We start from the raw sequence: 15,943 nt of genomic DNA, 5'->3' as shown, positions 1-15,943 counted from the left end.
AGCAGTATATGAAGTAATCATCTTCAGTAAACAGAACTTCTTACACAAATATATTTGGTTGTGCTAGCCATAAGTGCACGAATGGGGCTAAAATTCCCATCCATAAATCAACTCATATGATTCTGTGTCAAAACTCAGAGGCATACCTTTTTTGAGTGGTGTATAAGCATGAGAATAGACTACTATATGTTCTACTAGTACAGTATGAGTACTGCTCAGCACTACAGTATTGTAGTCTTGGTTGTGAAACTGTATTACTCAAAGGGAACCTGCAATCCAAATAAAATATCTAGTTTTCATTCTTAGTTCGCATGGCGTTGGACACCGTCAAAATCGTCGCATTTTACATTCAGGGATTCCTTTGTTTTTTCAGCTTCACTATTTTATATATCTTAAGCCACTAGTGCTAGCACATAGTGAATTTTCTGGAGAGGATGTGAGGTGTTAGTAAACATCACTGGCCACTACCTCAGCTGACTAACAGGTAGCTGAATCTGAAAAAACACTGCCTCCATGTGTTACACTTTATTTTTGTAAAAAAAAAAAAAAACCTGAAATATGCAATGCACTAAACAAAAGGGCTACATACAGGTGTTTCAAATCATTCAATACTGATCTTTCTTTGAAAAGCCGTGAAAGATAAGTCTGAGTGGTCGGTGTAGGTTGATTATACAGCATAGCCGACATTATGTAACAGAGTGCAACGAACAGGCGAGTAATTAACTCAAATTAACAGACCAACTTTTTAATTTTTTGTTACAAGACACAAGATTTTGAGAAATTGAAAGTCTTCAACACTGACAGGTAACCCAGCTTATAAAATTTCTGAATTAGCATTGTGCTTCAAGATATTAAGCACAGAAAATACACATTTGGCAGCCAGTTAAGTTTCCCACTTAACAAACTAATAAAATTGCTTTGCTGCATGCCGTATCATCACGGGAATCACGTAAACATCTATGTCCCAAAAGACACTCAGAATGCATTTGATTCAAGCAACAGGCATTTTATTTTATTTTTTTAGAGTGGTTTAACGCCCCAAACCAACTCAGGCTATGAGGGACGCTGTAGTGAAGGGCTCCGGAAATTTCAACCACCTGGGATTCTTTAACGCGCACTGATATCGCACAGTACATGGGCCTCTAGAATTTCCCCTCCATCGAAATTCGACTGCCACGGCCGGGATCGCACCTGTGTCCTTCGGGCCAGCAGCCGAGTGCGATAACCAGTGAGCCACAGCGGCGGCCACAGCAGACATTTTATTAATACGCAACATGAGAAAGCCAACTTCAGATCTCAAAAGCGTTTTTTTCACGTTCGAGATATGCAAATTCTGAAATTTTAAAAACTGTGTTCACCTTCAATTTTGAATTCCTTCAATTTCGCAGTATACACCTTGAGCCCTAAAATAAAAAAGTAAAAAGTTAATCACTTATTTTTAAGCAGTCTTTTCACTCCACTTTATTATGCAAATAATGTCCACCATGGTGTATAATAAAACTACACACACCGCACCCAATTATCTTTAAAGGCTTTTAAATGAAAAATCTTTGTTGAATAATTTGAAACACCCTCTATAATGGTAACACACAAGGTGCCATTTTCAGCTGCTGTACAAACTGCAGAGGACAAAAAACGAAGCATAGAAACCAATGGAACTAACCACATAGCCAAAAGATAAAATGTATAAAAAAAAGGGAAGCAGCATGCACAATGCCTGGAAATGGGGTTCACACCTGGCTCGTACCCAATAGATTATAAGGGCCAAAACCCTTACATGCTCACACCTGACTTGCCCAGAGCACTCATTTGCCTGAGCATTGCAGTAGTGGTGCCATCTATGACATGCAACTATCGCATGCACGTGTCCACTGCATGCACAAAAAGCATTGTACTGATTCGTAGCAGCAATATCCCAAACGAAATGAAGTGAATGAAACATGATCACTTCCTCTTAAAGAAGGGAATTGCGCTAAAAAAGACATGGACGAGAAAAGACAAGGACGGGCGCAAACTCGCGACTGATTTGATTCAGAAAGAACACAAATAAATATATACCTAGATTCTTATTCAATCATTGCCTAAGCGCACATGCCAGGAACGTTTTCTCTTTCTTATACAAATTGATACTAGAATCGCTTACGCATTCATCACCTGACTTATCAATGAAAAAAGCCTCTGCGAGTTCACGTGCTACCTGGTTACGACTGCGCCTTAAGATTTTTGTTCTAGCCAGCAAAGGCTGGCACGCTTTATCAGGCATAGCCAAAGGGCATGCGCCGCAATGTAAGGGCAAATTTGACCCTTTTCCGTTAACCATAGAAAGCTTATGTTCCCTTAGTCATTCATTTATACAACGGCCCGTCTGGCCGATGTAAACTTTTCCACATGTCAGGGGAATTTCATACACAGCCCCGACAGAACACCTGACAAACTGGGTGGCGTGACGTTTCGTGCAGACTCGCACGCATTCCTCGCCGGAGGCAATCCGGGGGCACAAAGAGGCCAACTTGCGCGGGGCAGAAAATACCACCGGCACACCGTAGCGATTGGCTACATTCTTTAGGTTGTGGGACACCCTATGAATATAGGGAACAACCGCCGGTCTGGTCTTCGGTTGACCGCCACCTTCTTGAGGTGTTCTAAGTTTCAAGCTTTGCAGAAGCTTCTCTGCCACAGCAACCACAACGGAAACGGGAAAACCAGCTTTCTGTAACCTGCCAATCTGATTGTTGAGGCTGTCCTTTACCAGGTGAACACATGATTTCTGCAGGGCTTCTTTCAGGCACAGCATAACAATGGCGCGTTTAACCGTCTTAGAATGAGCAGACTCAAATGGCAACAGGTCTTTCCGGGCTCGTGGTGAGTATATCCAACACGTGTGATCTGGTGTTAAAGTGATGTTAATATCTAAAAACTGCAATCTATCTTGTTCAGGTAATTCGTGGGTGAAGGTTAGACCCCTCCCTTGTCGTTTAAAGACAGATAAGGTCTCTTGCACGGTAACCGTGTGCGTCAAACCGGGTTGCTTCTTAAAAATCACCAAATAATCGTCCACGTATCTGAAAACTCTCAGAACTATCTTGTCGTCCAAATAACACACCAGATCACGATCAATGCTGGCCAAGAAAATGTTAGCCAATACCGGTGCCACACAAGACCCGATGCAAATGCCCTGACGTTGAACATGAAAATGGTTGTCAAAAGTTACAAAAGTGGACTCAAGTTAAAATTCCAGTAGCTTCATGAAATTGTCCACGGTTAGGCCACTAGTATTCTGAAAATCTACTACACCATTTTCGTCGATGCAAGACCTAACTGCACAAAATAGGTCATCGTGCGGTATAGAAAAGAACAGGTTTTCTATGTCAAAAGAGACAGCGTAACCTAAAGATGAGGAACCCTGTAGGAAAGAAACCACATCACCTGAATTCTTTACAACAAAAGGGTCTTGTATAACTAAATTCTTTAAACACTTTTGGAGAAAAGAGCTAATCTCTCGTGGCAACGAGAGATTAGCGCGATGTATGCACAACTTTTTGCCGCCTGCGCAGCCTTCGCCCGGCCGCCTAGCTTGTTATTCCACCATGCTTGGGAGTGACGTCATAACACACACCGGCGCTCAGAAAGCGAAACAGAAATCGCTCAGTATAAATAATCTGATAATAAATTATTTACCGCACACATATGAATCGCGGAGTATGTATCGCACGTCCTGAGGCAATATGCAATGTCTGGAACAAAGAACATGCCAACCAAAAATTTGGTGTTTCCAACCCTTAAAAGACATTTCTGCAATGTTTGAGCTAAACAAAAAATGATGCTGGTATAAGATTTCAGAGCTGCCCAGGTGTTTCACTAGTATCTCACAACCAGCACCCATAGCCATCGGTGGATGGTTCACTCACTGTTGTTCGGCCTATCAGTACTACACCACCAGGTTCTTTGGACTTCGCACATTCTCAAGAAGCCTTGGTTACCAATTGAAGCACAGTGCTGACGTGGCGTAAAAGAAATGGTGGCAGACTGGAAAACAAAGCAAAAGAAACCGATGCAGAAAAACTTGGCAGGCTTGAAAACACACACACACCTGAAAGAAATGCCTCTCGTGATAGAACTTCAAGTGCACTTAACAGCTGAATATTTTTAATGCTTCTACTGCTTAATATCCTTTTTCACAAAGTAAACATGTTTGAACTTAATTACCTAATAAATCCAGAATCACCAAAATCAACACCAGATATTTAAGCCACTTAACCATGAGAAATAATGAAATAGGTGTTGTAGGAACTAATTATTGCATTCGAACACATACCTGCCAAGCTTTAAAATTCATTATAAAGAGTGCAATCCTTAGTGTTCATTTAAAATTACCCTGAAAACATGTATAACTTAGATATTTTGAGATATTTCCTTTGCATCCTTGTGAAAAACATGGATTTAAACACATACAAATATCAGCCCTGTGGTGGCCAATTATAATGTAGTAACCTTCTACCCTAGCAACAGCGAGTTATGTCTGCAAGTTTCAAACTGAAATAATGAAGCCAGGACACAAAGAATTGATACGAGGAGGACAGCCTTCAACATGTTTAGAGAACAGGGTAGGCCCTACACTTCCCATGTATTTTGTGCCGTATTTTGTGCCATATTTAAAGAGACAGTCTGCTGACTTATCAACCATATTTTATTTGCAGCAATTGAAAGCTCTTGCCCAAATTAGAGCATACCCAGCTGCAGGACTGAGAAACATGGCAGAACAGTTTTAAAAAATTTTTCTATATGGGAATGTCGCTTTCCCATGGTAGTCGCATCTACAAAACCTGACATTACAGACGCGACTACCCCTCTGCTTAGGTGGTGGGCAGTGACAATCCATGGTGGCAATAAATAGCATGACATTAACAGAGATGCACAAGCTTTAATAAAACTACAGTTTAAAGCATTCAGGTAGTTTAAAAACACCTTCAGCAAAATCAAACTGGTGGTGTCGATCACAGATACCAGCAACCATCTTTTGACGATGGCAGCACCACTGTCAGCATAGTGCCTATTTGCCTCTTCACAAATGTTAAGAAATGATAAAAAGCAGAGTTAAATCAAGTAAAAAATTATAGTTGCAAAAGAAAAAATAAGAAATCTGAAATATCTTCTGGCAATAATAGCCCTCCATATGGCCCTTAGTCCTATCCAAAATGCATAGTACAGATGAAACTTGTTATAACAAAGCAGAAAGGGGCCCTGCGATTCCATTATAGCAACTGTGTAGTTGTAGTAGTACACGACCTTAGTTGCGACTGCCGCATGCCAAAATAGCTGGCATTTAGAGCGACGCTAAGAACTTGAAAAATTGCAGACCAATCAGCTAACTCTCTGTTGCCTACAAAGCATTTACTAAGATAATCACTAACAGGAAGAGGACAACCTTAGACTTCAATCAACCAAAGGACCAGGCTGGCTTTTGTAAAGGCCACGCAACATTAGACCATATTAGACTGTGATAGAGAAAATGGACCGTGACAGAGAAATGCACAGAATACAACTAGGCCGTGGATTCTCCAGTGTTTATTTTTAAGAAAAATGAACAGATGTTTTTCGGTCTCTATTTTTTTTGTTGGAAAATGGTGTTTTTTGGTTATCTGTACAGTGCGGACGCTGAAACTGGTGATTAGTGGTAGAAAACATGATCAAAGATGCAGAGATGTCAGAAGCAAAGACCTTCAGCAATTTTTTTTTACGTAATTGGCACACACACTATGCATACTTGGCTGTAATAGTCTGCATGTTGACGTTGTTGACCGGATTTTATTGCTAACGCTCCGCTGACACAGTGCACTTAACTCTGAAAAAGCTCTCTCAACATTTATAGATTCTAAAAGACACTTGGGACAAAACCAGCTAAGCACACGCATCGGCAAGAGCCTAGTAAAAAACCATCATGAGGGGGCCCTCTATGGAGAGGCTCTTCTTTTTTTTATCAGGACGTAATGAATAATAGAGAGCAAGGAATTAACGTATTTTTTTGTTTTGTGGCTCTTCGTGATAGCCATGAACCACTACTCTCCACAGAAACGGTTAATCCTTTTGTACATGAGCTAGGCTGAATCTGAGCTTCACTCAGTGTGTATAAAAGAAGCGGCTCCGCACATCAACCAGTAAAATTAACTGCTAAGGAGGAAACAGAGCCTTAAGGTGAAATTCTCGTCGACATGAGTTTAAAATATCTGTGTTCTGAGCACCTTCTCAACATTTCTGTGCTTTCAAAAGGAAAAGAGTAGGAAAGTTTCTGTGATAAAACGGCCGTCGGCTAGCCTCAACATGCCCAGAAAACAGTGTTTTTCAGTTTTAACCGATCACATATTTTTTACCAACGGATGTTTTTTTTTTTTTCATTTAAAAAGGGAAAGTATGCGGCCTAAATATAACCAACCCATACAAAAAGGCAAAAAGGCTTCGTAGATTACAAAAAAAGCATTTGGTACCATCGAAACCTCAGCAGCCATGCAGGCATTACGCAGCCAGAGTGTAGAAGAGGCATATGTAAAAGTAGTGGGAAATATCCATGGCGGCAGAACAGCCACCATAGTCGGACTCCACAGAAAAAGTAATATAATTCCAATAAGGAAGGGTGTCAGGCAGGGAGACAGGATCTCTCCAATGTTAGTCACTGCATTACAGGAGATATTCAGAGACATGGAATGGGAACAGTGGATGTAAGAGCTAATGGAGAATACCATAGTAATCTATGATTTGCTGATAACATTGCCTTGCTAAGTAACTCGGGAGATGAACTGCAAAGCATGATCAACGAGTTAAACAGGCAGAGCAGAACGGTAGGTGTAAAAATCGCAGATAAAATAAAAATGCAGAAAACCAAAGTAATGATCAACAGCCTCGGAACGGAGCAGCAGTTTACAATTGGTAGTGAGGTGCTCGAAGTGGTAAACGAATATGTCTACTTAAGGCAGGTGGTGGCCGCAGATCCGGATCACGAGAGTGAAATAACTAGAATAAGAATGGGGTGGAGTGCATTTGGCAGGTTCTCTCAGATCATGAATGGCAGTTTACCAATATACCTCAAGATGAAAGCATGCAACAGCTGTATCTTCCCAGTACACACCTGTGCTGCAAAAACCTGGAGGCTAATGAAAAGGGTTCAACTGAAATTAAGGACAACACAGTGAGCTATGGAAAGGAAAATGATAGGTGTAAATTTAAGAAACAGAAAGACAGCAGAGTGGGTCAGGAAATAAACTTGTGTTAAAGAAGAAAAAAATAGGCAATGGCAGGGCATGTAAAACGAAAACAAGATAACCAACCATCATTTAAGATAACAAACTGGATTCCAAGAGGAGGAAAGTGTAGCAGGAAGCAACAGAAAGTCAGGTGGGCAGATGAGATTATGAGGTCTATGGGGATAAACTGGCCACACCTAGCACTTCTAAGGGTTATTTGGAGGGATATGGGAGGGGCCTTTGTCCTGCAGTGGACGTAGTTAGGCTGATTATGATAACGATGATTATGAGTGTGCTGTCAATGTGCACAGCGAGAGCCTCATGCTCTGAACACTTACCACAAGGCCGTGTCTATGCAGCAACCAAATACTGGATGTTTCACCTAAGATAGTGGAATGAAGAAGATGGTAATGCACCGACGCCAACAACGACGAAGCTCTTCAGCCAAATTTGTTGGGACACAGCACCGAGGGCAGCTGCATTTTCGAAATTCTGAAATCTAAAAGTCAGCCTTGCCAGCACGCCACAGTTTGTTCTGTGCCCCGCATAGGCCTCACTTAGCACCCAGGAAACGGGTCTCAGAGTAACAGTACCATAAAGAGCAGGAAGAAACCTATTCAGAATAGTTAACTGTGATTTCTGACTGCTGATACCAATACGAGCAGCTGTAAAACAGGACATACAGAGGCTATTTTGTCATGGATGGCTTCGCCGCACAGCTTACGAGCACACAGGCAACAACACTTCACCACATGACAGAGTGCCTTGTGGGGAATGCATAAGCAAATACCGACGATGTTGGCGACGGCAGTTTTCTGGTCTACAGAAATAGTTTTGTGCTTTCGTTTTCCACAGCTTGGCTGTGTGAAACCAGCGGCACATTGACTGTCAAGCACACAAGCGCACTGCCACTCAGAGGAGGAGGAGAGATTTTAATGAAACAGGAGAGGTCTGCCTGTTTGTTGACCTGCCATGCTACTCCAGGTGGTGGTGAAAGAAGAGAAGATTAGAGAAGAGGAGGGTGAAAAAGAAAGGAAAAGGGAAAAAGAAAAGGTAAATGATGAAATGAAGCACACGCGCACGCACAATTGTCAAAGAACGTCCACCAAACCTGTGTCTCTAAGAAACACTAAAAATGTTTTTGTCCCGCACGCACCCGAAGCCGCATCCCTCCAGGGTCCAAGGACATGCTCCAGGTGCACGAGACCGTCGTGTCGGAGTCCTAAAGCACTTAAAAGTGCCTTGCAATGATTGTTGAGGAGTTGGCAGTGGCAAATCAAGTGTGGAACATCCTCGGGCACACGACATGTGGGGCACAGAGGGCTACTTGATGCACCAATTTTATGCAGATAGGATTTAGTGAAGGCAGCACCTAGGCGAATTCGGTGGAGGCAATTTCGATGACGTCTATATATATTGCGTGGCATGCAGAAGTCACAAGTGGGGTCAATTCGAAGAAGGGGTCTGTATTGATGCTGTGGATCACACCACAAAGAGCGTTGAGTCTACCAGGATTTTGTAGCTAGAAGTCTCGAGCCATCACTGTGAGAAAATGGTATAGGTAATAACAAGGAGGTGTCGCCACGCGCCGACCTCACTGCAGTCAGCGTGATCGTTGCCTGCAAGGCCACAGTGAGCCAGTAACCACTGCAGCCCAACACGGTGACCTAGCACATGGTTTCAACCACATGGTTTCAACCATGCAACCATGCTGCAAAATTAAACAGCGCATGACCAAAGAAGCAGAAAATATTTGCAGTGGGCCGTGTGCTGCAATGACATTAGAAAACAAGGGAACTGAAAGGAAGACCTTAATAACGCCGTCGAGTCACAGCATGACACAGTGGGCCATGCACACCGCGAGCGTGGCATTGTTCAGCAGGCTGCATATCCAATTTTCAGAGAAGGAAGTACTAACGTCAAACCACACGCTGGAGGTGATAATTGTCCAGGAAAATGCTTCATGTAGGCCCCGCTTGAAGTGGGATAAGTTTGCCACATGTTTTGTGCAGTGCTGATGCATGGTGATTTCAATTTACCACATCGAATCGATACGGAAGTATTTGGCACCATTACGACATACTCAGCACGAAATAGCTACCAGGTTCATTGGAAGTTCGTTATACACCTTTCCAGGAAAATTTTACTTCGCAAAAACGAGGTAGCAAATATATGGCCTTCAATGAGACCTACCAATGGAAATGATTGTTTCTTCATTACAACCAATATTTCGTTATAAACCATTCTGTTATAACAAGGTTTGATTGATGATGATTATGATGATTATGGATTTTTATGGCGCAAGGGCAGCTATGGCCAAAGAGCGCCATGTCACAAGGTATTTTTTCTTTTTCTCAAGGTGGGGTCAGAGACCCATTTCCCAAGCATTTCACCCTAAATAAGCCGAGCACCAGACCAGGGGAAAGCTTGTACCCATTGTATCACCGGTGGGTACCCGGCGGCACTGGGGATCGAACCCCGCACCTTCTGCATACGAGGCGGATGCTCAACCACTTGGCCACCGCTGCGGTCGCCCACAAGGTTTTATTGTGTATGTGACTACATGGACAGCTGCGAATATATGGCCTTCAATGAGACCTACCAATGGAAATGATTGTTTCTTCATTACAACCAATATTTTGTTACAAACCATTCTGTTATAACAAGGTTTGATTGTGTATGTGACTACATGGTCAGCTGCGAAGTTTAACGCAGCACTGTGCTACCGTCAGCTCTGATCTGACTTTTTTTGCCAATCATAGCAACACTCAAAAGAAAGTGAAGTTGGTTTGTATATATAGACTACCCCAGTCTAATGATAGAGACACTACTACAATGAAAACGAAGCTTTAGGCTAGAAAAGCGCCAAGTAATGAAATACAAGCGTATTTTGTACTGTGTGCGAGCAAAATGTTGCTCGTTGAGGTTGATTTTTGTGCACGGATTCCTGAGGCTAGACCAACATCATCATTCACTTTCAAACTGTGGCCACGGAGTCCTTTTTGGTATGGACATCACGTGTTGGAATTAAATGGCGGGACAATGTTTAAATCTAATTCCATCGGCAATAAACGCATCTTGTGCTGCTGGACAAACACCAGCATAATAAAAAAGAGCCACTGAATCGATTTTTGCTAAGAGCAAAAGATGGATGGAGTTGTCCTCTGTGTCCCATAAAATTTAAGTTCCTGCCAAAAACTTGAGTTCTGCCCTCATTATTGTCATCGCAGGGAGAGATGACCATGCCAGTATTTACATACTCATCTCTAACAGTAGACTATCCCTGTAAGACCAGTTTCTCTCAGTAACTACATCACATAGCTCATACAGACTTGTTTTATTTTATTCCCCAGTCCTCTTTTAACTGAACAAGAATTATTGTTTTGCAACCAATATTTAGTTTTGTGATTTCTTTATCCAAAACCATAATTCTTTGGGGTGTTTTCATAAAATAACTCTGGTTTCTCGGGTTTTAATGTCTCAAAGTGACTAAGGCTATGAGGGACACCATTTGTGAAGGGCTCCGGATAATTTAAACCACCTGGGGTTCTCTAATGTACACTGAAATCATACATAACTCTCTTATAGAAGAAAAAAAAACCTACAGCACTGATGTATACTATTCTAGTTCAGCAGCTTTGTACCTCTATGTAGCTCAAACAAGAAAAAAGACCAGCCTTCTATTTTTCTTTTCTAATAAGTGAAATGCAATGACAAATGACATTTTGAGATATCTGAGGCTAAATACAGCACAAACATTTAATTCAGTTCTTTTGGTACAAACAAAATGCACTGAGACACCTTTTAGTAGCCACTATACAGGGCCTCCTATGCCACCATATACAAACTGAGGAGCGCCATATAGAGTTTCTAAATATTAATCAGTACCAGTGTCAAATTTACACTTCTCTGCTTTTCCCTTTGCTCACATGGCCTCGTGTGAAATCTGTTCTGCATCCCTCCCGGCAAAGAACTTTCGACAATGGTCCACCTCACGCAAGCATACCACGATGTAACACCATGATGAAATCACAAATGCTTTGCCGTACCACCAGAAATATTGTCACAGGATGTTAACTCGCGTCATGCTGCCACTGTCAAATGTGAGTGCTGCATCTAAGATGGAAATTCTGAGATTTGCATTCAAGGGAAGGCATTCACTGGTTTGTGCTTCCAGACAAGTGGATAAATGACTCAGCTTTTTAATCAACCCACGGAAACAATTCTTCAGCATGTCTGGCTGAGCTAGTTGCTACAAAACAGATTTTATAGTTCGAAGAAATGGTTTGGGTGAGTATTCATGCACAAAAGGCTTGTCATCAATTGACTGTTGTGTGCACAACAAAATGCAAGTTTTCTAAATATCCAGCCAAAATCAAAAGAAAACTTTCAAGCTAATCACACAGGAATAAAAAAATTGCATGACTCGTACAAGAAGAGCACGGAGTAAGACATGCTAACGTACAATAGAACATACCCTTTACACTGCTTTGCCTGACCACTGTTTATGAATCTGCTGAGCTTAGGAAAATTTTCAGTTTTAGCTTCTTAGCTTTTGACATTTTTTATAGCAGAAATGTGAGTGAGCACAAAGTCCAGAGAAATCGGGTGTGCACACTCTCCACTTTTCTTCAAAAACCGGGCTGCTCTGGCTCTACTAAATGGCTGAACATCGTGCACGTCCCTGAATAATGTTCAGGAAGGTTTTGGCATTCATGATTGACAGAAAACCAAAAATTAAATTCTTTTCCAATCTGACCCCATCATTAATAATCCATAAATAATATAAAAGTGTCCATAAATAATATAAAAGTTTGAGCTAGCTGGTTGGATATATTTCAACTAAAAATGAGCTCTTTTTTATACTCTGTTCATTCACCATGGCATGGGCTGTGCATGATACACAAGTAGTGGTTAGCTACCTCAAAACAAGATTGCAAGCTAGCTTTTGGTGTGACCTGTTATGTCCCTGATGTCGCACCCTGTTCCTTTTTGGTTCAAAGTTATGGTGGAACTTCTGAAAACAAAAAGCTTGCAAAAATTATGCTGGGAATTTTTATCCTTCTGAGGGGCAATGCTTGCTACAGAAGTCTTCAGCACAGCAAACAAGGCCAATATGCAATTCGAATCTTCACTTCCAGCAAAAAAGGCAAAGGCAGCAGCACCCTTTATTGCTGGACCACCTTTACACTTTCAATTAAAACCACTTTTGACATATTTCACAAACCTTTAAATTTTTGCCTCGTATAGTTTAACATCTTAAGTTACTTAAAATAACACTTAGGTTCCCACACCACTACCATAGAAGGACTTAGGTTTTCCAACATGACAGCTATGCTCATGCCAACATGACAGCTATTCCAATAGAGATGAAGCACCATTGCCATTACTGCTTCCCTTGAACCAGTTCCACTGCTGTTCCTGTCACTCTTTTCTCCCCCTACGTCTCTCTTTCCTCACCTACAAGTATTGCATGCTTCTTGGTGCCTATCCCAATAGCCAAATTTATGGCATAAAGTTGAAAAAAGATGCTCATCACCACTTAAAACAATAATCAATGAGCTCAATGGGGATCGAATGCCAGCAGAAAATCACATCATGGCAGAGAACTGGCAACAGTCACGGCCAGGTGGGTTTGCTCAGCATCATAAAAACAGTATGTGCTAATGGCAGCTCAGCAGCAGTTAAAGTAGGCTGCGCAAGCCTGGTGAGTCGCATGCCCAAGCCAGTACCACGTTTGCGAGAGGGCTGGGGGAAAGCCTTGAAAGCACTCAGTACCTCCAATGATTAGACCAAATTAGAAAAATTCTTAGGTGAATCAAGTAGCAGTGAATAGAATCTATGAATGGAATCACAGATTCCTTTACAGTGCATACCTTTTGCAAATTTGATAAGAAGTGTTTCAGGACCTCTTGAAAGGTCGTCATGACCACCAAGGCTAAGTGGTCACCAAGTGACTGATTTCTTTTGGCTTATACTCCCTCACATCCATTCTAAGACGCCTAAAATTGGAGTGAAATATCCATAACTCAAGCCCAGACAACTATAGTCGAATACAACTCAACAAGGAAGCGGCAAATGCCCTTCAAAGGAGCCCCACCAGCCAATGGAGTCAATGATTCTCCTTTGTGACTGATGCCATCTAGCGTAAAATCATAGGGGGTGGTGAATGAAAGTGGATCAACCACGGCTTAATCGGACTGCCTGAGGCGTCATTATTACCAAAAACACCATTAGCTGCAAGGCCTCCTTTGAGGGGCATCTACCGCTTCATTCTCGAGTTGTATCAGACTATAGAAAGCTCCGTACGAAGCAAGCAGGATAGAACTGACGCTTGTCACATTTGTCCCCCCATGTTGTAAGCCATGCTCCGCCTTCATAACCTCCATGAATGTGGTCAAAACGCTACGAGATGATTTTCTTCGCTGTATGCACTTTCACCTTTCAACATCCAAATACCTCACTTACAATGCTGTGCCAATGCTATACCTCTAGAATTTAAACAACTGTGCAAGGAAATCAGCTTTACTTTTTTTTATGTGTCTTTAACAGAGCAAAGGACTAAAGATCACTGATGGAGTTAATCAAGATGCCTCTCAGGTCCAGTTTAAGTGGCCATGTAGCCAACAGTTCAGTCAAGTCACAATACCCTTTTTACAGCCTCCTCAGCCCAATACTGATTGCCCACATTGCTTTTTTTGCACGCCCATTGGACTTGGAAGAACGAGGACGAGATATACAGCTTTCATGTGCCCGATTCTCTAAATGGCTGAAACTTGACAAAACAACTAAGCCAGGGTTTCAGTCAAAGTAGCCCAGCAAACTAGGTACACAAAAATTCTTCACGTAGCTCAACTGCTTCCAACCAGCCTGCGTGGCTAACAATTAAGTTTATAATCAGCCCAGCATTGTCAACATCCCTCTGGGTAGTCAAAGGCTTGGCGTAGGCTGGCTCACATCAGTTAAGACCACAAATTATTCATCCTCATTACTGCCACCATTTCCCCAGCGAGCAACAAAAACGAAATAGTTCGTCCAACGTACGCAATTCAGGAAATGATTGACAGAATTGTGTTTGAAACAGAAGGAAGTCAGCCAAGACCAAGAGGCTTAAGCACTGCGGAAAGCAAAATAAATATATATTACTCTACTGTTCACTTGATTTAACGCTAAGCAAGCGTACCAGCTGTTTTTGTCGACTGTAGCACTAAACGTCAATAAACAAAAATCTACAATGTGCCCAGGCACACAACAACCTTTGCCACAGGAAGATTAGAGTCCACTCAACTACATGCCGATGAAAGCGAACGCTAGCAAACGGCAAAAGAAACGCACTGATGTTTTAAAATCATCAAAAAATGTTTTACCTTTCTAAAGGAGCGATGGAAGCTGTCTGACGTAGGGCCGAGTATGGAAACCGTTGTTAAAGCTCTGTCGCGTGTTTGGCTGATCCCAGAGGTGTTGAATTGTTCTTTGAAATCTCCTGTCTTGAATGCGCATAAGGGCCAAACAGACAAAAGTTTCAATACACGGCGCGTAGATTTTTCACGAATACAATGACACCACGTCCTACTCCCTGCACGCGCGCTGCGCACGCCGGTTGCAACGCTGTCGAGAACCGCCGCAAGAGGGCAGTAGCAGTTACATCTAAATTTGATGTTATCCATATCACCCAAAATTGCGAGAGTTACAAAACTAGAACATAAAAAAATCAAACCAGCTAATCTCTTTGTTCTGGGCTTTCTCAGCGAGTTCATAGCGCCTAAGTTCGTTGTTTATAAGCGAACTTGATGGGCAAAGGACCACAGTGGAAGAATAGAAAGGTGTCTCAACGAGCGCACCGATGTGGGGGCGCTGAACCCCTCGCAGTTCACGGCTTTCGGCCAGATGGCGCCACACGACTGCGGCGCCTTTTAAAGTTAGAAACGGCGAAGTAAATTGGGCAGGAATAGACGTAAGCAAGGAAATGTTAGAATATTGTGGAAATATACATTGAGAGGCAATGAGAACAACTACAGTATTTCCCGCTCAATTTAATCCAAACGCCAGAATATTTAATCTGAGTGCCCCTCAATTTAATTCAGGCGCCACAGAAATTAATCGAAGCGCCATAGCATTTAATCCAAGCGCCAGCGAATTTAATCCTCATGCATTCTCACACCAGACCGCTCAAACTTAAAACGCGATCTACAAATCCAAGACGCGTTACCGATGAGTTGTTACTGACGAAGCATTAGACACCCAATGAGCAAGTAATAATAACTTTTTTTAATCGTAACAAATAAGGGTCGGGTATTTATTCCACCCACCACATCAAGCGAAGTACAGGGTCAGCGCGAAGCAAATTGCAGATATGCATCGGCGGTGCCCTGCAACTCTGATCATCATGTCACACCTCTGTTATCCTGATAAGATGAGCGACTCACACTAAGATGATGACAAAGATAAACTTTCTGTGATCAGCCGATAGCCCACTCTCATGACTTCGCATCACTTGCAACCTTACGTCCCACATTCTCAACCCAAGTCACGAGGGGTATGGAACGAAACGTTATGTCGAATGTAATGACGCTATCACTTCGACACACCTTTAGCTAGTACATTATGTATGTTCCTACATGACATTAATAAACTGCACAAAGATGTGCAATTCTTCCCACCTTATAAAGTCACGTGACTTTCAGCAAAAGGAGGCACTTTCGCGACTC

The 15,943-nt window shown here is 42.2% G+C and overlaps 1 long non-coding RNA gene across 1 annotated transcript; it reads right to left on the bottom strand.

The window, feature by feature from the left end:
• Positions 1-1,246: 1,246 nt before the first annotated feature.
• LOC144112925 (uncharacterized) lies at positions 1,247-14,849 on the bottom strand. Its single transcript, XR_013310557.1, has 3 exons — positions 14,603-14,849; positions 3,909-4,026; positions 1,247-1,403 (listed from the first exon to the last, which is right to left on the bottom strand). It is a non-coding gene; the product is annotated as an uncharacterized LOC144112925 (long non-coding RNA).
• Between the last annotated feature and the right edge of the window lie 1,094 nt (positions 14,850-15,943).

Source organism: Amblyomma americanum, chromosome 1 (genome assembly GCF_052857255.1).
Source record: "Amblyomma americanum isolate KBUSLIRL-KWMA chromosome 1, ASM5285725v1, whole genome shotgun sequence".
NCBI classification, from domain to species: domain Eukaryota; kingdom Metazoa; phylum Arthropoda; class Arachnida; order Ixodida; family Ixodidae; genus Amblyomma; species Amblyomma americanum.
The sequence above is the reverse complement of the archived record's forward strand: the minus strand, read 5'-3'. Positions and strand labels throughout refer to the sequence as shown.